General features: G+C 44.4%; 1 protein-coding gene across 3 annotated transcripts in view; it reads left to right on the forward strand.

Moving 5' to 3' along the window:
• MSRA (methionine sulfoxide reductase A) overlaps nucleotides 1–25,638 on the forward strand; it is a 340,470-nt gene that overhangs the window by 113,764 nt on the left and 201,068 nt on the right. The window contains exon 1 of one of the 3 annotated variants that reach the window (XM_053578477.1): nucleotides 5,936–5,940. The exons of the other annotated variants lie outside the window; for them this stretch is intronic. The gene's annotated coding sequence lies outside the window, so the exon portion shown is untranslated. Of the gene's footprint in view, nucleotides 1–5,935; nucleotides 5,941–25,638 lie in introns of those variants that run through there. 3 annotated transcript variants of the gene reach the window in all.

The raw sequence follows: 25,638 nt of genomic DNA on the forward strand, positions 1-25,638 counted from the left end.
TGTAGTTTTGAGGACCCCTGGATTAGAAGCTCTCGGTTTTATCAAGGGTTGTAACTTAGTTGCAATGCTATGGAATGTTTTACTGGATGAAGAGGCAGAGATAGAACCTGTCTGTGACTTGAGAAGAACAGACAGGGTGGCACTGGCATCTGGACTTACTGGGCAGACCTGCTGCTCAATGAAAAACTTCCTTCATTAAGACTTTTCTTGGTTAGTCTCTTGGTAACTTTGTTGTTGTTGTTTTTTTCTTTTTTTGAGACAGAGTTTCACTATGTTGCCCTCGGTAGAGTGTCATGGCCTCACACAGCTCACAGCAACCTCAAACTCCTGGGCTTAAGCCATTCTCTTGCCTCAGCCTCCCGAGTAGCTGGGACTACAGGCGCCCGCCACAATGCCCGGCTATTTTTTGGTTGCAGTTTGGCCAGGGCCGGGTTTGAACCCACCACCCTCGGTATATGAGGCCGGCGCCTTACCGACTGAGCCACAGGTGCCGCCCTATTTTGTTGGCTTTTTAATCTTTACTTGGGGAACGTGACTCTTAAGACTCGTGCCTGGTTGTGAGTTTCTGGATGCCCTGTTGATTTGGGGACATTAGAATTAAAACTCCCCTTTTATCATAATCTCTCCCTTGGAAGTATTAAGTTCACTATGACATCTACAGTGAGTCAGTGCCCTGCCTATGTCATGGCTGCCCTGGAGGTCAGTGTTATCTTTTAATAATTGAATTATTTTTGCCTCTATAGTAATGTGGCGATAAGACAGGATCATAACCTATTTTTAAAAAATATAGCAAGTTTCTTATAGAAACTGTAAACGTTTGAATCTGCATGCTGAATAGATCCCCAGGACAGAAGACAGGGGGTCCATCTTTTCCCTCTAGCAGTGGGACTCTGAGCTCTGAGAGTTGGCCTCTTCGTCTTTCCCAGAACAGGGTGTGACCGAACAGTCTCCATGGTTACCTTCAGCTCTCAGAGCCTGTCATTTATAATTATAATGCATGCTGCATTTGTGTATTTCAGTCATTCTGAAAAGAAAGGTGTCTGTGTTGGCGAGGTTTTGTCTCGGAAGGGCGTGTTTATTTCTGTTGAATGGATGCTTTCTGGCTGACATCTGGCAAGGGCTTGTCTTGCTTTCTTCTGTGTGGGCCATTCCTGGTTTCTGCTCCAGGCCTGAATACACCACCCAGCTGATCGAGCCTATCTGACAGGACCACAGGCTAAGGAGTTGAATAGACTGGGGTTCTAGTCCCGGTTCCAAATCCCAGTTGAGCTAGCGTCATCATGTGTGACGTGGAGACAAGACTGGCTTGGCCCACCTGAGATTTTTAAAGAGATACCAAAGCTGCCAGCACAGGGCCTGCCCATCCTGGTTGGTTCCCTGCAGCCTTCCCACCCTCCAAGTAAAGTTTTCACATGCAGAAAAGTTAGAAGTTCTCTTCTCTTAGAAGTTGTTCTTGGGAAAAACTGTTCCCTCTACACTCATAAAACACGTCTGATACCACATGCCTAGATTTCTCTCTGAGCAGTTCTCCTGTTCTCTGTGAACACCAACCAGATGTCCAGTGATTCAATTCCTGCACTAACTACCCGGAGTTGGCGTCAAAACAACCAGGTTAAGGGGCTCCATCCCACAGGACACCCCACCCTCTTCGTTCTATGCTAGTTGGAAGCCCCAGGTTGTCACCTGTCCTTCTGAGTTGGCTGTCAATCAGGGTTCCCACGACCCCCTCCCCAGGTCTGATAATTTGCTAGAACAGCTCCCAGAACTCAGGAAGACAATTGGCTTATGTTTACTGGCTTGTCATGAAGGAGCAGCCAGAGGGAAGAAATGCGTAGGGCAGGGTGTGAGGAAGGGCAGGGGCACCTCCTCCTAGCACCTTGATGTGTTCACCCCAAACCCATCTTATAGGGTTTTTATGGGGGCTTCATTAGGTGGGCATAACTGATTAAATCACTAGCCTCTTCCTTCCCCAGGGTCTGGAGTGGGGCTGAAAGTTGTGATGCCTTATCACCAAGAGTCAGTCACCTTGTTAGCATAAACCTTGATAAAGTTGGAAGGGGCTCCTTGTGAATAACAAAAGATGTATGTACCTCTTACCCCTGACACTTAGAAATTCCAGGGGTTTTAGGAACTCCTGCCAGGAACCAGGGACAGAGACCAAATATATATTTCTTCTAACGCCATAGTTGTAGATATTTGTTTAGAACCAGACACTGTTGGGAATTGTGTTTCCGTTTCCTTCAGTTGAATGTATTAAAGAGCTGTAAAGGAAACCAGATGTTTCTGGGAGACAGTGGATTAAGATCTGTGTTAAAATGCTCTACCTGCTTCACTACTTTCAAATATTGCAGTTTTGAAACCTACACATCCCTTCTCTTACCTGACTTGTTGGGCTTAGCCTCTTGCCTGTGACCTCTACCTTGATAAATTCCAACTCCTGTCTTCCTCTCTGGGCTTCCCTTTTGAATGCACAGTTACTTGTTGGACACCAGGCACTGCCCTCGGTGCTGGGGGTGGGTGGGTGTCTACACCCCCACTGAGCTTGTGTGTGGTGGGGGAAGGGGACAGGACATTGCCAGTGAGCACAAACATAATTTCAAACAGTGCCAAAAACTGACAAAGCAGACTACAAGCAGGAGAAGGGGCGGGAGGGGATGCCACTGTACCAAGGCCGGCCAGGGAGGCCTCTCTCTGGCACTCGCATTTGAGCAGACACCTGAGTAAAATCAGAACGTGGATCACGCAGATACCTGTGGAAGAATGTTCTAGGCAGTGGGATGCAAGTGCGCAGAACTTGTGGGGTGTAACAATCTTGACATGTTCACAAGGCAACAGGTAGTGTGGCTGGGGTGTGAGGGACTGGGAGAGGGGCTGCAGCTGGAAACCAGTCAGGGACAGATGCCGAGGGCCTTCAGGCCAAGGTCATGGCTGTGGGATGTGCCCTGAGTATGGCAGAGAGCTGCAGGGAACTGGAAGCTGGGGGTGGTAGGGTTGTATTTACATTTAAGACAATTGCTGAGGCTTCTCAGTGTTAATAGGTGGGGACAGAAGGGAGCCCAGAGACAGGGAGAGAGTGGAGTCCAGAAAGGTTTTACTGGTGAGGAAACCAGATGAACTAACTGGGTAGGGATGGAGCTGATGAGGGATGGCTGGAACCCACGGAGGGGATGAAGGGGGAGCTGGTAGGACTTCTTGGTGTCAGGCAGAAGCAGTCTCACAGGAGCACAAGAGCCCTGGGGCCTCCCTTCTGCCCTGTGGATTGTACCCCTTCCTTTAAGCCCCCATGCCTTGGCCTGACTCAGTGACTGGGTGGGGGGTGAGTAGGGTGATTGAGAAAATATTCTGCTCAAAACGTAGACATGCAGGTGAAGTGGCAAGGTTGGGGTGCAGAGAGGAGAGGCCATTCTCTTGGCATGTGACCCCCATCTACAACACCTTTCTTAGCTCAGATCCCCCAACTCTTGAGGCTGGAGAATAGGCAGGTGATGGATGGAGGGGCTTCCGCGACTCCCCTGGTTTGTCCTTTGGGACCTAGAATCTAGGTGGTGGCCGCTGGGTCCCGACCACAATTCCAGATGATTCTTCGTTTGACTTTCAGAATGGCTAAGAACATCCGCAGTGAGGGAAACAGGGATGTAGACAAAGCTGCGTGTATTATAATGCCCCAACTGACAAATCAACACTCAGCACCCTGAAACAACACGTACCCACTGTCTCACAGTCGCTGTGGGTCAGGAATCTGCACACAGCTCAGCTGGGTCCTTGGCTTCAGCATCTCTCAGAAGGCCCCACTCCACATGGCAGCCTTGCTCATCTGCAGGCTCAACCTGGGAAGTGTCTTCCCCCAGGCTCATGCGTGATTGTCGGCAGCATCCAATTTCTCAACAGTGCTGGGCTGAGGGCCTCATTTCCTTGCTTACCTGAAGGCCACCCTCAGTTCTTCACCATAAGGGTCTTTCCAACAGGACAACTTGCTTTAGTGAAGCATGTGAGAGAGTCTACTAGCAAGAAGGAAATCACAGTCTTCTGTGACTTAAACATATAAGTGACCCCTCCTCAATGTTACCATATTCTACTCATTAGAAGCAAGTTAGTCAAGAACGGGTTATCCAAGGCTCTCAATACTGGGAGGTCAGGATGTCTGGGGGCTGTCCCAGAAGCTGCCCACCACAGCTGAGCATCATGGGTTTGTTTATAGAATGTCAGGGCAAAAATGACCTGAGGGATCACCTTGGGCACCCCTATTTTTCACAGATGAGGAACCTGAAACTCAAAGAGGTGGAGTGACTTACCCAAAGCCACAGCCCCTGGGAGGCGGAGCTGGGACTTCTGACTTTTGACCCAGTGGACTATCTCCAGCTTGCCCCAAGCTGGCAGGTTGTGATTTTTAAGTCTGCAGTTTCAGCCAGGAGTTCTGATTATCTGCATGCTTTACACACACTGCCGTTGTGGTAATCCCAGGCCTGGGTGTAAACGGGGTATGAACGTTCCATCTTGGCCTTTGTTTGAGGTTCTGCCTGAGCTTATCCTGTGAAATCTTGTGTTGTCTGGTTTTTAATCCTTTATATCAACATGTGTTTGAAGCAGAGGAAGAAGTCTTTAAAACAACACACTTGGCTTGGCGCCTGTAGCTCAGCAGCTAGGGTGCCAGCCACATACACCTGGGCAGGCGGGTTCGAACCTGGCCCGGGCCTGCCAAACAACAATGACAACTGCAACAAAAAAATAGCTAGGTGTTGTGGCTGACGCCTGTAGTCCCAGCTACTTGGGAGGCTGAGGCAAGAGAATCGCTTGAGCCCAGGAGTTGGAGGTTGCTCTGAGCTGTGACAGCATGGGACTGTAACGAGGGTGACATAGTGAGACTCTGTCTTGGGAAAAAAAAAATTAAAACAACACACTTTGTGAGCCTACCAGCCATCTCGCCTGTCTCTGACATTTTCCTTCCTAGCCGCCTCTCATGCTGTAGACCATCATGCTGATTTTAGAGTTTAGCTTCTCGTGGATCTAGTTGTCTGCTCTTGGCTTTCCAGACTGGACGCTCCCTTTGCTCCGTCAGTCCTGGCCATGGTGTGTCATTTTCAGCTCTTGCACTCTAGGATGTAGGAGGTGAGAAAGATAGTGCCCAGGACCAGCCCTGTGTGAGAACTAACGAGACAGACCGTCAAGTGTCACCTGGTACTTTCCACCTCCGTTTGTCAGGGGCCGAGTGTGATAATGAGTCAGGAGAAGAAAGGCTTACCGTGTGGCTGGGATGCAATCTCGCCTGGGGACCTGCTGTCAGAGCCTGGCAGGCTCCTACAGTGAAGTAGGCGACACAGCAGTGCTTGGGAGGCCATCGCAGCCACCGTCAAGGGCATACCAAGAATCTGGAGGCTTGGAACAGTGGTGGTCAAGATGAAAATGGTTGTGCTGAATGTGAGACTAGTGAGCAGAGAGCAGGAGGCAGGCTGAACTGTAGTTAGGCTATTTGTCCCCAGATTTTTTTTTTTTTTTTTTTTTTTTTGAGACAGAGTCTCATTCTGTTCCCTGGGGTTGAGTGCCATGGTGTCTTCCTAGCTCACAGCAACCACAAACTCTTAGGGATTAAGCAATCCTCATGCCCCAGCCTCCCCACTAGCTGGGACTACAGGTGCCTACCGCAACACAATGCTGGCTAATTTTTCCTATTATTATTATTATTATTATTTTCTTTTTTCAGTAGAAATGGGGTCTTGTTCCTGCTCAGGCTGGTCTCCAACTCCTGAGCTCAAGCAATCTGCTTGTCTTGGCCTCCTGGACAGGTGTGATTCACCGCACCCAGTCTGTCCCTACATTATTTTTTTATTTTTTTCTTCTTTTGCCTGGAAGCCCAGGCAGACACATAGAGGTGTGTGTCCTTTCTGCTAGCTGGAGAGGACAGTGTTGCCTGAGAGGCAGGCTGATCTGGTGGTCTCGGTAGTGGTGGTGACCTTGGCGGTGGAGTTCCGTTCCCTCACTCCTCTCTTACCTAGAAGGCCTCCAAGTCGTTCTCATTCCCGCCCTCTGAGTTCTCCACTGGGTATTTGTAGACTCTAAACCTCTTTCAAAGAGGAAGGAGGAATCAGTTTCCTGTCCCTGGGAGCTGTGAACCTTGACAACTACTTCCCTGTCAACAGAGAAGGCTGTCGATTAGGTTAAGCTCAGTGAAAATAGCAGAAAATCTTTCCCTTTCCAGACTGGGATTAAATGACTTGGTCTATACTGGATTCTAGGGTTATTGTTATTTTTATTTTATTTATTTATTTTTTGCAGTTTTTGGCCGGGGCTGGGTTTGAACCCGCCACCTCCGGCGTATGGGACCGGTGCCCTACTCCTTTGAGCCACAGGCACCACCGTTATTGTTATTTTTTAGATACTTCCCTGACCAGTTATTTTATAAACAGCAAGGCATTTTTAAAGTTGAAAAAACATTTAAAACAGTCCTAAGGATTCCTTAGATGAGTCTGATGCTTTAAACATACCGCGTTTATCTTCCCATTTGTTTTCACCTGATCCATGTAACAACCCTAGAGGCAGGTAGGGCAGCAGGACCCAAATTTGATCGCTGTGGAGACCTAGATTCAGAAAAGGGGGTTGATGTGTGAAAGGACACATAGGCGTAGGTCACGCAAATGAGATCTGTGTACAACCAGGATTCAGACCTCCAAGTCCAGTGCTCAGATTGAACCCAAAGCAGCCTGATTTTATTACCTCGCCTGTGAAAGAAAGAAGGGAAATCAAGGGTGAACAAAGGGAAAGAAAGAAAGAGAGAGAGAGAGAGAGAGAGAGAGAGAGAGAGAGAAAGAAAGAAAAAGGGAAAGAAAGAAAGAAAAGAAAAGAAAGAAAGAAAGAAAGTGAATGATGTTGAATGAAACATGAGAGTGGATAGTTTACATGCAGAGCCTGGCGGTCTTTACTGCAGGGCTGAGACCCCATTCCTCACTCTTCCTCCCTCCGGCCCTGTGCTTATGGGAAATATTCCCAACATCTACCTCGAGAGCCTCCATCTCCGTCCCTCCCGCAGGGCCCATGCTATGTTATCTCCAGAGGTGGCTATACCCCTAGTGCTCGCCAATCCCCCTGTGGACGCCTGGTGATTGAGGGGACAGCTGGCTGCAAGGGGCAGTTCATCAGTATGCACCGTGGCTGGGGCCTGGCAGTCATTAGAATGCATTATAAATTACTGGGAGTCCCAGGAATCTCATTTAGTTCTTACCCAGCAGCTGGAAGATGCAACCAGCTGTGAAGCTAGGGGGTCCCTGAAGATCTTGCCTAAGCACAGGGGCAAATAGGTCAAACGAGCTGATGATGAGTGGGTAGGCTCAGGGAGAGAATCCTTTTCTACCTCCGGATATATTGCTCTGGAGATGCTTTTGGGTTGGAGATCAATTAGGGACGTGGACAGAGTTTGGCCCTGAGTGCCTCTGGTGGGGGGGATTGAGGAACATGCCAGGGTGTGTTCATGAGTCACTGGGAAGGGGGTCAGGGACAGAGAAGGGGAAGAAATAGCTAAAGGGAGAGGAAAGGGAAAGAGAGGTGTGTGAGATCCCTTGTGACATCATGGTCTGGCCTTCATGGCCTTTTTTTTTTTTATTATTTTTTATTATTAAATCAAAGCTGTGTACATTAATGCGATCATGGGGCACCATACACTGGTTTTATAGACCGTTTGACACATTTTCATCACACTGGTCAACATAGCCTTCCTGGCATTTTCTTAGTTATTGCGTTAAGACATTTATATTCTACATTTACTAAGTTTCACATGCACTCTTGTAAGATGCACCGCAGGTGTAATCCCACCAATCACCCTCCCTCCACCCATCCTCCCCCTCCCTCCACTTCCTCCTCCCCTTCCCCCTATTCTTAGGTTATAACTGGGTTATAGCTTTCATGTGAAAGCTATAATTTAGCTTCATAGTAGGGCTGAGTACATTGGATACTTTTTCTTCCATTCTTGAGATACTTTACTAAGAAGAATATGTTCCAGCTCCATCCATGTAAACATGAAAGAGGTAAAGTCTCCATCTTTCTTTAAGGCTGCATAATATTCCATGGTGTACATATACCACAATTTATTAATCCATTCGTGGATCGAAGGGCACTTGGGCTTTTTCCATGACTTAGCAATTATGAATTGGGCTGCAATAAACATTCTGGTACAAATATCTTTGTTATAATGTGTTTTTGGTCTTCTAGGTATATACCTAGTAGAGGAATTATAGGATTAAATGGCAGATCTATTTTTAGGTCTCTAAGTGTTCTCCAAACATCTTTCCAAAAGGAATGTATGAATTTGCATTCCCACCAGCAGTGTAGAAGTGTTCCCTTTTCTCCACATCCATGCCAACATCTCTGGTCTTGAGATTTTGTGATCTGGGCTAATCTTACTGGAGTTAGATGATATCTCAAAGTAGTTTTGATTTGCATTTCTCTGATGATTAAGGATGATGAGCATTTTTTCATATGTCTGTAGGCCGTGCACCTGTCTTCTTCAGAGAAGTTTCTCTTCAAGTCCCTTGCCAGCCTGTGATGGGATCACTTGTTCTTTTCTTGCTAATACGTTTGAGTTCTCTATGGATTCTGGTTATTAAACCTTTGTCGGAGACATAACCTGCAAATATCTTCTCCCATTCTGAGGGCTGTTTGCTTGTTTTACTTACTGTGTTCTTGGCTGTGCAGAAGCTTTTTAGTTTGATCAGGTCCCAGTAGTGTATTTTTGAAGCTGCTTCAATTGCCCGGGGGATCCTCCTCATAAAATACTCGCCCAGACTGATTTCTTCAAGGGTTTTCCCCTCACTCTCTTCTAGTATTTTTATAGTTGCATTCTTAAGTTTAAATCTTTAATCCAGTGAAAGTCTATCTTAGTTAATGGTGAAAGGTGTGGGTCCAGTTTCTGTCTTCTACAGGTTGTCAGCCAGTTCACCCAGCACCATTTGTTAAATAGGGAATCTTTTCCCCACTGAATGTTTTTAATTGGCTTGTCAAAGATCAAATAACGGTAAGTAGCTGGGTTCATGTTTTGGTTCTCTATTCTGTTCCAGACATCTACTTCTCTGTTTTTGTGCCAGTACCATGCTGTTCTGATCACTATCAATTTATTCTGTAGTCTGAGGTCTGGTAGCATGATTCCTCCTGCTTTGTTTTTATTTCTGAGTAATGTCTTGGCTATTCGAGGTTTTTTCTGATTCCATATAAAACGAAGTATTATTTTTTCAAGATCTTTAAAGTATGACAATGGAGCTTTAATAGGGATTGCATTAAAATTATGCTTTGGATAGTATGGACATTTTAACAATGTTGATTCTTCCCAGCCTCATGGCCTTTTTGGCTTTGGCTACTGTGACACCTTTTATGAACCCTAGAAGATGGTCTGAACTGACCATTCACTTTATCCTCTGGACCCTCGAACCCTGAGTTCAAGGCTCAGCCCTAGCAGTAGGACCAAATGCTGCAGGTGACGTCCGCTTACAGTTCTCACCGTGGCTCTGGAAGATGGATATTATTTCTAATCATATTATTCAGAGGAGGAAAGTGAAGCTCTAAGGGGTATGTGACTCATGAAAGGCAAAGTTCTGGTGCGAGTAGAACCCACCAGAGCTGCCTGCTTAGTTCTTTGGCCCCCGATGTTGGCTCTTTCTATCTCACACCAACTGGCAGTTTCCCCGTGTGCCCTCACCCATGATGCATTGCTGTACTGGGCCTGGACACAGTGGCCGGGTCAACCAGGTCTGACCTCCAGCCCTTTGGTCTTTTTTTGTGCAGCCTTGTTCCTGTCGTGTGTTTACCTCTTTCCTCAAGGAGAGGCTTTCCCCCCCACCTGACATTCTCATCCCTGTTCTAGGATGGGGCTGGCAAACATTTTCCATGAAGGGCCAGATGGTAAATATTTTAGGCTTTGTGAGCCATATGGTCCCTGTCACGACTTCTCAGCTCCGCCATTGTAGAGCGAAGGCAGCCACAGACAATGTATAAATGAACGAGTGTGGCTGTGTTCCAATAAAACTTTATTTAATGACACTCAAATTTGAATCTCATAGAATTTGCATGTGCATGAAATATTTTTCTCCTAATTGTTTTTCAGCCATTAAAAACCATGTAAAGCCACTGTTAGCACTTGGGCCATCCATACAAAAACAAGATTTGGCTAGCAGGCCATAGTTTTACCCCTCTTGTATAACTGGTTGGATAGTAATAATGTACCTTTGGGTAAAATTTTCACTGTGTTCCTTCGGCTGGAGGGACATGCAATTTAATCCTTTAACTGCAGGTGAAAGGCTTTGTCACCTCCTAGAGGGATTTGGGCAGCGGAGGCTGTGATGGGTGGGTGAGGAGGGGTCATATCAGGCGGTGGCTGGCTCTGCCTGACATAAGGTCAGTCCTGCTGAGCTATTATTGTCTCTTCAGTGAAAATGTTAGATTTAAATCCTATATGCCATTTGCCTTTGAGCTCTGTATGGAGAAAAAGGTCTTGCTTTGGTTCTTTAAAAAAAATGCAAGGCTTAGATCTTTTTGTGTGAGCTGTCATCGGCCATTCTGATTGTTGATCTTGTAAATTCATGCTTTTCATTGTTGGCAGAGGGATTGCTTTTGTTTCTGAACAATATCAAGAAGTGTTTCTTCAGTTGGGACTTACATTGAGTTTCAACTTTAGCTGTACTATTCATCACAAGTAGATTTTAAAGGCACAGCTACCTGCCGCGATAGTCCAGAGGACTGCTTTCGACGCCGTCCTCAGTGTGAGGGCTTTGGCAGAGTGGGTGGGCAGCCCCAGCTATGGGCCCCGAAGACTGCACATTTGGGCCCCCTTCCACATATGGTCCCCAGTTGATTTGCAGGGACCAGGCATTGCCTGAAACTTGGCTGGTGACCCCTGGAGAATCTCGAAGAGTTTGCTTTTTACCCACTTTGGGCTACATTCTAGAGTAAAACCTTTCATAAAATGTTATGCCTATTTGCAGTGTTTGGAAGGCGGCATAGGAAAGGGAATGGGGACTTAATAAGGAACTCAGTTTTCACTAGTACCCACTATCTTCCATTTCCAAACTCCTGTCACTAAGGTTAGGAACCTTACCAGGAATGCAGTGGCTATGATGTCATGTAGCTGTTTGACTTATAAAGTCACCTTTCCAAAAAGCCATCCCACGGCCTGAAGGAGCATTCCTTTAGTATATTTCTTTGCAAACTAGGGTCTGGTGATCTGAGAATTAAATATTTAGGTAGATTATCCATTGTCATAACAAGATAATAACTTCTTTGTCTATATTTCTTCCCCAAATATTTTGATTATACAAAAGTGTTACTAGTAAGCAGTACCTGCTTTGCTATTATTTTTTTTTTTTTATTTTTTTATTTTTTTTTTTATTGTTGGGGATTCATTGAGGGTACAATAAGCCAGGTTACACTGATTGCAATTGTTAGGTAAAGTCCCTCTTGCAATCATGTCTTGCCCCCATAAAGTGTGACACACACCAAGGCCCCACCCACCTCCCTCCGTCCCTCTTTCTGTTTCCCCCCCATAACCTTAATTGTCATTAATTGTCCTCATATCAAAATTGAGTACATAGGATTCATGCTTCTCCATTCTTGTGATGCTTTACTAAGAATAATATCTTCCACGTCCATCCAGGTTAATACGAAGGATGTAAAGTCTCCATTTTTTTTAATGGCTGAATAGTATTCCATGGTATACATATACCACAGCATGCTTTGCTATTATTGTTTATAAATTAAGCTTACAAGGTCCTTCAACTGTATTAAATATCCACATTACCTGCTGGAATGGATTTATACTCTTTTGTACTAAAGAAATAGAACTATCAATTTCCCAATTCTTTGAAAGGATTTATACACGTAGACTACAAATTCACGGCATTTAATTTAAACGAACAGGTTAGTATGCTGAATCTTTGAAATTTATGTTCTGGGAAGGAAAACCTTAACTGGCTTTATAAGCTTTCAGTATTTGTAAGTTGACATTTCAAAAACTTAGAAAATATTTCTCACAAGATTAAAAAAATGCTTTTTTTGGGGGGGGGGGCAGCGCCTGTGGCTCCAAGGAGTAGGGTGCCAGCCCCATATACTAGAGGTGGCTGGTTCAAACCCGGCCCCGGCCAAAACAAACAAACTTTTTTTTTTTTTCAAATAGTTGAAGACCCATAAGAAGTTGCAAAAAGAGTACAGAGTTCCAATGTGCCTTTATATCAGCCTCCCTCCTTGATAACATCTTGTGTAATCACAGTATGTTGTCAAAGCCAGGACATTCACATTGGAATAATACTCTGAACTCAAATATAGACGTTCTTTGGATTTCATCAGTTAGTGCCTGCACCTTTTTTGAGGGGAGTAGTTCTCTGAAATTGTACCACAAATCTATAGAACTGTTCACCCTTCCAGAGAAACTCCTTCATGTTCTTCTCATAAGGTTGTATTCAGACTGCTTCGTTAGGGCATAAAAATGGCAATAAAAGCAGTAGATTTTGAGAAAGCATTTAGTTTTCAGTTGATTTCTGAAGTTGCACGTTCCAAGCAAATGAGATGGAGAACCACGTTCCGGTTGTGAGCACTTTCACATTTTACATCTACGATCCATTTCAACACCTAACTGTGTTGGGTGTGAAGTAAGAGGTGAGGTTTAGTTTGTCCCATTTAGCTATCAAGTAGTTTCAGCACCATTCATTGAAAAGACTAACCTTTCCTGATTGAATTATCTCAAGCACCTTTGTCAAAGTTAAATTCTGTGCTCTATTCTGTTCTACCTATAGGACTTTCCTTGTGCCAGCACCACAAATTCTTGATTACTATAACCTTACAGTGAGTCTTGAAATAAGGCATCTTATTTCCTCCTATTTATATCAAAATTGTTTTTGCCATCTTAGGTCTTTTGATTTTTCATGTACGCTTTAGAAGCAACTCGTAGATACCTACAAAAAACTTCGGGAGTTTTCATCAGCATCTTGTTGAACAACAAGATTAATTTGTAGAGAATTGACACCTTACAGATACTGAGTCTTCCAATCCATGAACATAGTCTATCTTTCCATTTATTTAGATCTCATTTAATTTCTCTCAATAATATTTTATAGTTTTCAGGGTGCAGTTCTTACGCATATTTTCTTAAAAATCTCCCTGAGTATCTCATTTTTTGTGATGCCACTGTAATTGTACTTCATTTAAAAAGAAATTTAAATTTCATTTATTTGTTGCTACTATGTAGAAATATAGTTTATTTTCATATTTTGGCTTAGTATTCTGAGATCTTGATAAACTTATCAGTACAAAGAGCTTTCATCTTTTGGACTTTTTCTTACCTGATTATGTTGTTTGCATATAAAAGATTTTCTTCTTTTCTTTTTCTATGACTTTCATTTCTTTTTCTTGCCTTTTTTTTTTTTAATTCACTAGAACCTCCACTGCAAGGTCAAATAGAAGTAGAGTGTACACTCTTGCTTTGTGTTTAATTTAAGGCTGAAAACATTCCGTCTAGTATCATTAAGTTTGAGGTTAGCTGTAGGTTTCTTTTGTAGATAATCCTTTATTAGGTTTTCTTCCTAGTTTATCAAGAATTTAAAAAAAATTAATTATGAATAGGTGCTGAATTATATCAAATGCTTTTCTTAAGCATCTGTTGAGATGATCTTTTTTTTTTCTTTTATAGTCTGTGAATATGGCAAATCACATTTATTGAGTTTTTTCTTTTTGGCCGGGGCTGGGTTTGAACCCGCCACCTTCGGCATATGGGACCGGCGCTCTACCCCTTTGAGCCACAGGTGCCGCCCATTATTGAGTTTTTTCAATGTTAAAATAACTTGAATTCCTTGGACGAATCCCACTTGGCCACGACTATTATACTTTTTATCTATTTATGAATTCAATATTATTAAAGGATTTTTATGTCTATGTTCATAAAGGAGATTTGGCTGTGGTTTTATTGTATCTTTAGTTCTGACATCAGGGTAATGTGGAAAAGTTCTCTTTATAAGGAAAAGTTCTCTCTTTTATTTATTTATTTATTTGGTTGCAGCCATCATTGTCGTTTGGCTGGCCCGGGCTGGATTCAAACCCGCCAGTTCAGGTGTATGTGGCTGGCGCCTTAGCCGCTTGAGCCACAGGTACCGAGCCCTCTCCTTTATTTTTTAAAGGAGTTTATGTAGGATTGGTATTATCTCTTCTTTGGATGTATTTGGAATTTCTCAGTGAAAATATGTGAGCCTGAAGTTTTCTATTTCAGATTTCCTATTTTTTTGTGCTAGTAATTTGGTAATTTGTATCTTTTGAGGTGTGTCAGTGATTTGTTGCCTCTCAGCTCCAAATACACCTTTCTGTATAAGCTCTGTGATAAACACAGGAACTTGGTATTTCTCATTTAACATGAGCACAACAGTAAGCATTCTCCATAGAGAACACTGAGGCGGGGGGTGGTGGTGGGGAGCTGGGGGGGGCGTTGCTGGAGGAAGTCTCTGCATCATTTCTGGGTTGAGCCTGCCCCAGCCATAGGCCCAGGATGCAATCACACTGTGACCTCACAGCCTGGTGGTAACTTTTCCTCAACCCTCTCCAGGGAACCAGAACCTCTGGGATGTTTTTGCATATGCTCTGCAGGCCTCCTGCCTCTGTCGGGGCTGGTTTCTGGCCATCTGTGTTCCAGAGGGCAGCTGATGCTCATCCTGTGTCTCCAGCCTGGACAAACCAGCAAACTTTACTGCTTCCCAGTGGCTCCCCCACACTTTCTCAGCAGGTCTGTCTTCTTGAGTACGCTCCTTCAGCCCTGTCATTAATGGTTAGTATTCTTTATATTAGACTTTACCTTTAAACTACCAGGTAGTTTCTGTCTCCTGGTGGGACCCAGAGTATCACACAAGAATTTCTTGTAAGCACTATCTGAGCTGCGACTTTTGTGACCTGTGGTTTTTGTCCTCATTTTCAAGAAGAGTAGGAGACATTGCTGTGTATTCAACAGGTAGTTTTTCTCCTTCCTTCACTACCTTCACTTCACTTTCTCTCACCCTCTTACGTGTTTTTTGCCTGGAGATGTACCCAAAATGAGTACAAAAACCCAGAGAATGGTGAATGATATTTCTGCAAGAAATGAGGTTCAGCCATCAATAAACCACGAAAAGGGTTCCAGCATCACTGAAATGGTCAGTTCTGGCTTTCTTCTCCCAGAGTTTCATGGCATTTAGCTTATTTAGAATTTCTTAAGCTACTGTGATCACAGGATCCTTTTCTTTTGCTGTGTATAATAGAGGTACTATGACTTTAGGCTGCAGCTGAAGTATCTAGGCTGATAAATAACCTAGCTTAATATCAGCAATAATTGTAATTTTTAGATTTTATTTTTATTCTCATAGAAAAGGGAGAAAAACTATATTTTTTACAGGTATCACTGTGAATAGAAATAGCGCAACCACCTTTTTACATACAGCTAGTCAAAGCAAAAAGCCCCCAAACTCAACTAACCAGCCAATGAACCAAACAAAACTTTGCCGAAATACAGATTCTCTCCATTGCAGTTAGGCCTTTGGCATGAATTTAAATTTGGCCTTCCTGGGAATTTTGGGAAAACATTTTTCTTCATTGTTTTTGTAAGCCCTGTGAGGCAGAGATATAACTTCCCCAAACAAAACAGCAGGAAAAGCAGCTAACAATCCCCTGGATAATGCAAATGAATAAGAATTGCCAGAATTATTGCAAAAGTGCTAAAAGCCCTACTTTGATATTTTACATACCATTCCTAGACTTTAGTGGTTCAGAAATTCCTGTTTTAGCAATGCCAGCACACTAGGGAACAAAGTTTGTAGAGAAAGTAAATTACATAGAGTTAGTCTCCAACTTAGAAGTGGGTCATGTTCCAGGGGTTGATTTGTAAATCGGACTGGAAATATATTTTTCCTGTGGAAATTACCTTTATAAAAGGTGGTTTGATTTTCTGGCTTATGTTATCAGTTTTGCTTTGCAAACGAATTCTATTATTTTCTTTTTACTAAACTATATTAGTGTACTAATTTTCTATTGCTTTGTAATTCATTATTCCAAAATTCAGGTTAAGATAATAATCATTTGTTATCCCATAGTTTTCTTGGGTTGGGAATCTGGGCACGGCTCAGCTGGGTGCCCCAGGATTGGGGTCCTTCAGGAGGCTGCAACCCCGGCATTGCATTTTCCGAGGTTCACTCACAAGGCTGTTGGCAGGCCTCTGTGTCTTACCACCTGGGTCTCTTCACAGGGTCACCTCTCAATAGGGTAGCTGGTTTCCCTGAAGAGAGCGACCCAAGAGAGAACAGAGGGCACCCAGTATAGAAGTAACAGTCTCTAATCTACTCTCAGAATTGACCTCCCGTCTGTCCTGTTGTGTTCTGGTCTGTAGAAGTCAATCACTAAGTGAATCACTAAGTCTAGACCACACTCAAGGGGAAAGGAATTAAGTTCCTCATCTTGACAGAAGAGTGTCAGAGGATTTGTGGCTACATATGTAGAACTGGGGGGAGGGTCTGCTCTCAAGTTTATTGAGCCCTGCCAAGATGATGTTAAGAACAGACCCTCCCCCACTGAGCCTTCAGATGAGGCTACAGCCCAGTTACCACCTTGGTTTTAGCATTGTGGGAGACCTAGAACAACTCAGCGCTATTTTCTAATATGAAATTAGACCTCCGAACTTAGAATTTACCTTGCAAGTGGTTATCGTGCAACAAGGGATTTCCTTTTCTCCTTGGGAGGAAAACTGTTTCACAATGATGACTAGTACAAGGTGGAGATTTGCCGTGTGCAGTCAGGCTAGTATCTGGGCCCCTACCCTCAGCCCCCACACCTTGACCGCTGTGAAAAGGTGTGTTGTAGGGTAGAAATCAGAATATATTTTCTCAGTTGAGATTGTATTCCAGAAATAGTGGTTAGAATCTTGGGAAAGAGCTATGTCTGAGACTGATTGTGGCTTGAGTAGGCCTTTGTGGGCCTGTTAATGCCATTAATAATAGCATGTTCGTGGTAAAATGAGTTCTATGTCATTCTGTTGTCTCAGATGTCCACCTCATACACATGCTTGACAAATGTGACCTTTTTTTTTGCATTTTTTGTCCTGGGTTGGGTTTGAACCCTCCACCTCTGGCGTATGGGGCTGGCACCCTACTCCTTTGAGCCATAGGCACCACCCCAAATGTGACTAATTTTTTTTTTGGCCGGGGCTGGGTTTGAACCCACCACCTCCGGCATATGGAACCAGCGCCCTACTCCTTGAGCCACAGGCGCTGCCGAAATGTGACTAATTTTTAAGGTGGGGGCTTCTTATGTAACATTAGGTCCTCCCCCGAAATCTTCTCACTGTGAGCTATCAGCCTTTTGAGAAGAAAAAGTGACAGAGAAAAGAGATTAATGCACTCTTTTTTATTTATTTATTTTTGATTAATTTACTCTTAGCACTAAGAGCCTGGCAGACCTATTAAGACATAATTCTACTCAAAATCAGATTTTCCACAGGGCCTATGCCAAAGTCCCTTTATAGCTGAGGAATGCCGGTTACAGTTGACTCCTTCATTTCTAGAATTCTGTGGTCTTAATCAGGAGCTTCCAAAGACACTCATTTAGATTTAGCACATGAGAAGCCTTTTTGGCCGGCCTTAGACCCACTTCAGCCCACATGGTTACGGAAGCCGATGGCCTTCCTGCCCATGAGAGGTACCATTCAGGCCCCGGGTGGGTTCTGCACAAGGGTGCCTGCCTTCGCTCTCCCAGGAGTGATGTTTTCAGACATGATTCTCATTTTATTCAGTCGTGCTCCTGTCAGTCATTAGGGAATCCATCCAGGAAGCAGCCCGTTGTTTTAATCTCTAAGTATTTGCTTGAGCTTGTATTCAGGAAGATAACAGGACACACTAACACTGCCATCTCTCACCTTTGTCCCTTTGTGAAGTCGGGCATCCAGAAGCGTCACCTCCATCTCCACTGACCTTCCTGAGTCCTGCTGTTCTGTTTGGTATCCCTGTTTCACAGAAAGACGACTATGAAAAACATCCTAAAGTGCCTTTCCATGCCATTTGTAGAACCAGAGTTGAAGATTTTGTTCATTATTTTTAACATGAGGATGTATGGGGTTATCTAACTTCCCTTAATTAGCCGTGAGACCCAGCCTGCTATCTCAGAGTGACAGGTCCTTAGAAGGAATTTTTGGAGCAGCTGATTTACATGTACTGTATCTCTAGTAAGAGCCAAATTAAAAAAAAAAAAAATCCCACCACCGTATTGAAAATCAATTGAAGACTTCATAGTAAAAACATGATTTTTTAAAAAGGGAAATATAAAATTGCTGTTAGAATTAGAAATGGTGAACACCTAAAATAGATTGTAAAATATCCTTAGCTTTTGTTCTGGAAGAACAAGGGGAGAGAAGAAGGAAGGGTGAGAAGCCAGAACAGAAAAAATTCAAATCATACCAGAAAGGCAAAGGCAAAATGCTGATGTTTTAGTCTCAATCTCCTTCTCTTTCTCTCCTCTAAAATAAAAAAAAAAAAAGGGGTAAATCCAGAAACAACTCTTATTTTTGAGTAAATAATCTGTTAAATTCTAAGATTTGGAATAGCTGATCCTCTTAAAATGCTTTCCCTCTTAGAAAGAGAACAGTTAACACCTCACTCTGGGGACAGCAGATCAGTTTGAGAGAGGAAACGGACTCAGATCTCTATCTGGGGGCCTTGTAGGGTATTCTAAATTACTTGGGATTTTAAAGCAGGGTTGCAGTTTAGCTGCCTTATGATGCGAATGGAACCGCTTAGACATTTGCCCTGGGACTGATGGCATTGGAGCACCAGGCTGGTCAGAGCTCATGGCTGCTTGCCCAAGGCCACCTCCTCTCCCGCATGTCAGCGGGGCCTCTGCCCTGGGAAGAGGCTCCTGGGCGTATTCATCTAGGTAGCAATGACTGGGGACGTTTAAAATGTTTTTAAATTTCTGTTTTTGAAAAAGTAATACATCGGGCAGCAAGAGTGACTTTTTAAAACAAATCGTAGAATGTGATGTACATTCTCCTGCAGCCTGATCCCCCACTCCCCATTAACAGTACATCTTGTAGATATTATAGCTCCTTATCTGTAACCACAGAGTTACCTCATTCTTTATAAAGGTGCATATTGTTCCCCAGTGTAGACTGTTTAGTGAAAAACATTGGTGCCGGTCTTTTTATAAACTATCCTCTGATATTTGTACATGAGCAAAACCTACATCGTGGAAGCTAATCCGTGATGAGCCCTGTTAATGTTCCAGGTTCGTGTTCTCCTTATATTTTATTCCCCTGAGATTCTTTTGTCTTCTTCTGAGCCCCAACAACAGACAACAGTTTCATATATTGGAAGGCTGTTTTTTTTTTTTTTTTTTTTTTTTCCAGTTTTTGGCAGGGGCTGGGTTTTTTTTTTTTTTTTTTTGGTAGAGACAGAGTCTCACTTTATGGCCCTCGGTAGAGTGCCGTGGCCTCACCCAGCTCACAGCAACCTCCAACTCCTGGGCCTAAGCGATTCTCTTGCCTCAGCCTCCCGAGTAGCTCGGACTACAGGCGCCCGCTACAACGCCCGGCTATTTTTTGGTTGCAGTTTGGCCGGGGCCGGGTTTGAACCCGCCACCCTCGGTATATGGGGCCGGCGCCTTACCTTATTTTTAATGGTGACCAGCCAGCATGAGCAAAATCAACACCTGCAATGATTCCTCTTTCTTTCTCCTTAAAGTCACATAATTTAGCTATCTCTTTATTTCTAATGTAAAAAGAGAACCCAGACAAGTTTGTCATAAGGTCTCTAACAAGATTGTTCCATGTTCCATTTTTGATTTGGAGTTTCCATGAAGAAATAAAGTCAGAAGTCCTTTTCATGAACAAACAGCAAGAAAGCCAACACACTTGACCTTCCCCTGCTGCAGGCTGGCTTCGTAATGCTGAGCGGCCACTCGGGGGAGAGGCTGGTGTTGGTCTGAGCAGATTGCCAGGAGGTCTGGGGCTGGGCAGGCTCAACTGAGCGTTAGGCCGGATCATTTATCACTGTCTGGGCGTGGGTGTGTGGAGGGAGGGGGCGCTCCCGGTGCACTCCAGCTCAGCTGCTGACTGACAGCTGACAGCACCTCTTGCAACCTCTTGGCAGATAATGTCCCATCAGGGAACAATGTGCTACCTGCTTAAGGCTGCTGACACGTTCACAAGGGAAGAACAAAAGGTCTGCCTTATGCCATGGAGCTTTACTGGAACCAGGTGTCACCTCTTCTCTGGGGCATTGTATAGATCTGCTTGTAAAAGCAGATTTAATGTTTAGAGGTGCACAGATAGGCTCCTGAGTGATGGTAGGAGCTGGAGGAGAAGATACCTGGTGGGCCTCCTGTCTTTATTACACCCAGAGGACCCGGATACTCTTCCCAACACTGATTTATATTTATTTATTTATTTATTTATTTGAGACAGAGCCTCAAGCTGTTGCCCTAGGTAGAGTGCTGTGGCATCCCAGCTCACAGCAACCTCCAACTCCTGGGCTCAAGTGATTCTCCTGCCTCCACCTCCCAAGTAGCTGGGACTACAGGCACCCGCCACAACACCCAGCTATTCTTTGGTTGCAGCTGTCATTGTTGTTTGGTGGGCCCGGGCTGGATTCGAACCCGCCAGCTCAGGTGTATGTGGTTGGCGCCTTAGCTGCTTGAGCCATAGGCGCCGAGCCTTTATTTTTATTTTTTATCGCACTGATTATTTTATCGTGGAAGAACTTCCATGACTAAATGCTGGGGAGAAGGCAAAGGACTTTGCTTCCTCTGTGTGTGGGGAAGTCAGGCCCTGATAGGTCTTTGGAGGGCACCGTTTTTTAGAACAAGAACAAAGAGTATGATTTTGGTGTGGTTCTTATGGGTGTGTTTAACATTCATCTTACAAACCTAAAATTGGTTTTAGAATCAAGAATTACATTCCTTGGGTTTCTTTTTTTAATTTATTTTTTATTGTTAAATTATAGCTGTGTACATTAGTGCAATCAAGGGGTACAATGTGCTGGTTTCATAAACAATCTGAAATATTCTCATCAAACTGTTCAACGTAGCCTTCATGGCATTTTCTTAGTTATTGTATGTAGACATTTGTATTCTGCCTTTAGTAAGTTTCGCCTGTACCCATTCTAAGAAGGAATTACATTCCTTGGTATAAAAGAACCCATTGTGGTTTGCAGCTATCTGTTTTGGTGTACCCATATTTCTTTCTTTCTTTTTTTTTTAGAGACAGAGTCTAACTTTGTCACCCTCGGGAGAGTGCCATGAGGTCACAGCTCACAGCAACCTCCAGCTCTTGGGCTTAGGCGATTCTCTTGCCTCAGCCTCCCAAGTAACTTGGACTATAGGCGCCCGCCACAATGCCTAGCTATTTTTATGTTGCAGTTTGGCTGGAGCTGGGTTCGAACCCACCACCCTTGGTATATGGGGCCAGCACCATTCCCACTGAGCCACAGACGCCACCCCGTGTACCTATATTTCACAATTGTTACTCAAGAGAATGTCCCATGCACCAGGCTGCGATACAGATTTTAATCCTTAAGATAGCCTCGTTTTAATCGTAATTTCTAGTCTCAAGATTATCTAATTTTGGTAGTCATTAGGAATTGCTTGTGTTGAGGGGGGATTTCATTAATTGATGGAAATCGTCCATTAGTTAATATAATATTATATACTTGTTGGAGACACCTAAGTTAGACATAGCTCTTAAATGTGGTAATTAAAAGTATTAAAAAAGTGAAAACAGAATTCTTCTAAAAAGTAAATTAACGATGGTGGAGTGCTTTGGCTGGGGTAATGTATGAACTGGGGCGTCTAATCACGGCAGAGTGCTCTGAGAGCTGTAGGCAGTGCTGGTGACACAGAAGCCTGTGTCCCCATGTCTGCTCAGCAGCTCCAAGCGGTGGGGCGAGCACTGCAGGTTGGGGAAGGCTGAAGAGAGGACAGGTTTTATATTTTCCTTTTTGCGTCACTGACAGTAAGGACAGTGTCTGAGCATGATGTGTTCTGGTCAGGATGTGGCTCCTGGGGCAGAGATGCACCCCAGTCCCCATGTCACCCTTCCTGAGTCCTTCCCTCACACGCACAGCTGCCAATTGTTAAGCTCACTCAGGAGCCTGACCCTGGGCAGGGGCAATGGCATGGCCCTCATCAGAAAGGATTTAATAGACCAGCACATGGCTGGTTCGCGAGTTGCTCTGGAAGTCCCTGGGCAACTCAGCTGCTCATCACTCGGGCAGTTTCTTAGGTAGCAAAAGCTGAGAGAGTTCAAGGTTTTCTTCCTAAGAACCCTGGAAAGAAAAAGGCCCTCTGATGAGCCTTTATGTGACATGGCAGGAAATAAGCGGGTGGTTGGTTATTCCCATTGAAGAGAGGTTGGCTGCTTTCTCTTTTTCTTTCTACTCAAAACCAAAGAATGGTGCTCGGAGGAGCACGCTTAGATCTTTACAGCTTGAAAATAGACCTGACAGGCCAGCTTGCCTCTTCCCAAGGGCTGCTTTTTAGTTTCTTTTTGTCCTTCTTCCTTTTACAGTTTACTTGATAATCAAAGAAATATTTGCTTAAGAAAAACTTGGGAGCACATCAAAGCATAAAGGAAGAAAAATCACCCATAAATCTACATATAGCAGGAGCCATTTTTACACTTTTACCATGTTTCCTTCTTGTCATTTTTCTGTGACTTTGTTCTTTGCTTAATTGACTAGGGTACTTTTTTAGTATCTTGCTTCCTGCCACCCCCCACTCAACTCTATCATTACTATTTCCTGACGATTTTTTCCTGGAAAAAAGTATTTATGGTCATATTTTACAAATGACTATATGATATTCCATTTAGAACTGCACAGCGATTTACTGTTTTCCTTTGGTTGGGCCACTTAGGTTGATTGCCATTTTTCGCTGTTATAAACAATTCAGTTGTAAATGTCTTTGGAGACGTTTATCTCAATTCTGCTGATTTCCAAAAGCAGGTCTTTATCATTGGAGAGACCAGGCGAAAGGGTTGAAATGCTTCTGATGTTCTCGATGCCTGTGACCAGGTCACTTTCCAAACAGACTACGGCTCTTCATGTTCCCAAGCAGCGCATCCTGGTCTCACTGCACCTTCATGTTTTTTTTAAGTTTTGCTATTTGTGTGAATTAAAACCAGTATCTGGTAGGATTCAGCATCGATTTGTATATTTACTTATTTCTATATTTAACTGTTCTTCTGTATAATATCTGTTCTTATGTTTTCTATGGCGATGGAATCTTGGAATCTGTCTTGTATAGGGTCATGGGAGTCTGCAGAGACAATCTCCACACCAGTTTCTAGGGCCTCTGGCTTCCTTCTGCACCAAATGGACATCAGGAAATACCACAGGCAGGACATTAAAAATAAAAATGTGCTGTGTTTGCAGAATGCTTTCTTCTCATCTTCATTTGCTCATGTTTTTGGCTAGAAATCTGTCTTCCCTAGGATTTCTCTGAACAAGTTTTGTTGGTTAAATGAGCATCCTTGAATAGAGGGTCTACAAAATTTATTTGTACCCCCACAACATGAGTACCTGGCATGTACTCAGTGCTGAGAAAATCCTTGCTAGTGAGCACAGAGGTGACACAGCCTCAAGTGTCACTGTGGGCCTCACCGAGATGTGCCACTGTGCAGGCTGGGGTTTCGGCCTGGCCTTGACCTACTTGTCCTGCTTGGTATCTTCTGCACAGAGACGACAGGAGGCATGGGGGCTGCCCGAACAGTCTGAGCAGCACCTTCCCTGGCCAGGAGGCTTGTTGCTCTGGGAGCAGATGGAGGGAGGCGTCTGGTAGCAGTGGACGGAGTTCACTGGAGGGAGGCCAGCAGTCAGAGCGCAAGAAGAAAGTGCTGAATGATACATGAGTTGTTTTCAGTGATGGATCTCACCCTGTTCTCACCTGATCATCCTCTGTTTATCCCTAAAGCCTTTTGTTTTGAGGGCAGCCCCGGCTTGCATGCAATTGCTGGTCATCATGCATGGAGGAGTGGGGGCTGCCTCGCCCTCCTCCTAGAGCTTTGAAAGTGGAGTTTGCCTTCCACATCTGCAGCAGGTGAAAATATTTGTCCCATTCCCACCATGGCCATTGTGGAAGGTTCCCTATCTAGTCTCTCGTTATCACAAACCAGTTCCAGCTGCCTATTGCACTCACTTTGGTAAGGAGCATTGGGACTTCTTGAGACACAGGACTTGGAGGGAGGGAGGTTGACTCCAGGGCTGAGCAGCCCCACCCAGAAACTCACCCACCACCATGTCCATCCCTATTGTCCCCTCTTGAGCATGCTATTGAGGCAAAACCCACCCTTGGTTAACTTTCACTTTGAAACGCCGTGGCGTCAAATTGTAGGAATTGTAAGGGATAAAAACAACATGGACAATGAAGCCTGGTGCCTCTGCCCTCCCCGTGCCCCCATTCCAGATCTGAATGAGTGACAATCAGACCATCTCTAGCTTGCTGAAGAGGTTGCTTTGGGTGGGTTCAGGGTGCTTACTCAGTGTCCCCAAGGGTCCTACTGCTGGACACAGGAGGGGCTGGTCCAAGGCAGGCTGTGGGCCACACAGGGACTCTACTTAGTTCCATCTGACATGTCCTTTGAGACACCATGACTTCGTGACCTTGAGAAAGAACCTCAGAGAAACAGATAATAGGAGCAACAGTGAGACCATATTTTGCTTTGGGGTTGATGAACCTTTATGGCCATATTAGTGAGATCAGTGTGCTTTGCTTCAGCCCCGCTAGGGCCTTGCTCTCCACTGATCGGTGTAGTGATGGCTTGAATGATTAGAGGTGACATACGGTAAGTCAGTCCAGACAGCTCAGTGGTGTGATGTGTGGGTTGGGCTGTCCTAGGATTAATAACACAACTGGGAGGGGTGCACACTTCTTGCGGCCCAGCAGCTCTGTGGGTGTAGTCTGATCCAAGGCTCTTCCAGTCCTGGGTTGATTTCGGTTGGTCAGTGACTGATCAGGACTCTTAGAACAGTAGCTGCTGTTTCTGGAATCTCCAATTAGGTAGTTTCTCCTCAGTCACCCAGTCAGAGGAAACTGGACCTACACCCTTGAATGCTGAGAGTCTGGGGATGCATCTTCCTGTCCCCCCACTTACCTGTCATTTATCACCTGATCCCCTACCTTCTCGCCCTAAAAGATAATGAATTTTAGCTTTCCTAGTCTGAGCACAGGACAGGGAGTTCAGCCCTTGCTGGGAGGAATATTCCCTCGAATTTGAGTTATTGTAGGTTCATTATTATTGAGCAGTTTTATTGCATCTTTTTTAAGGAAGAAAGCAGCCATAAAATTTGAAATGCATTAGACATTTTCAAAATAAAAAGCAATATCAGTATCACCTTCTAGAGCCTTTGAGCATGTCCCCCAGATCCCCTTCAAAATCTCTACAAAAGTTGACTGTGACCCAGTCTAATTAACCTGTGTGCTCCTCAAGCACTTGGCTTTCAAGATAAATGAAAATATATTCCTCGTCCTCATATACCCTTGGCAGAGGACAAGTCATTGCCATCAGCAGAGGTTGTCCTCCTGGGGCATGTGGCTTTGGAACGTGCCCCCATGGAGCAGAGAGAGGAGCAGGCACTTGCGGCCAGCCAGCCAGATTGGAGGTGTCACCCTGCTGTGGCCAGG

This window comes from Nycticebus coucang, chromosome 24 (assembly GCF_027406575.1).
Source record: "Nycticebus coucang isolate mNycCou1 chromosome 24, mNycCou1.pri, whole genome shotgun sequence".
In the NCBI taxonomy this organism is placed as follows: domain Eukaryota; kingdom Metazoa; phylum Chordata; class Mammalia; order Primates; family Lorisidae; genus Nycticebus; species Nycticebus coucang.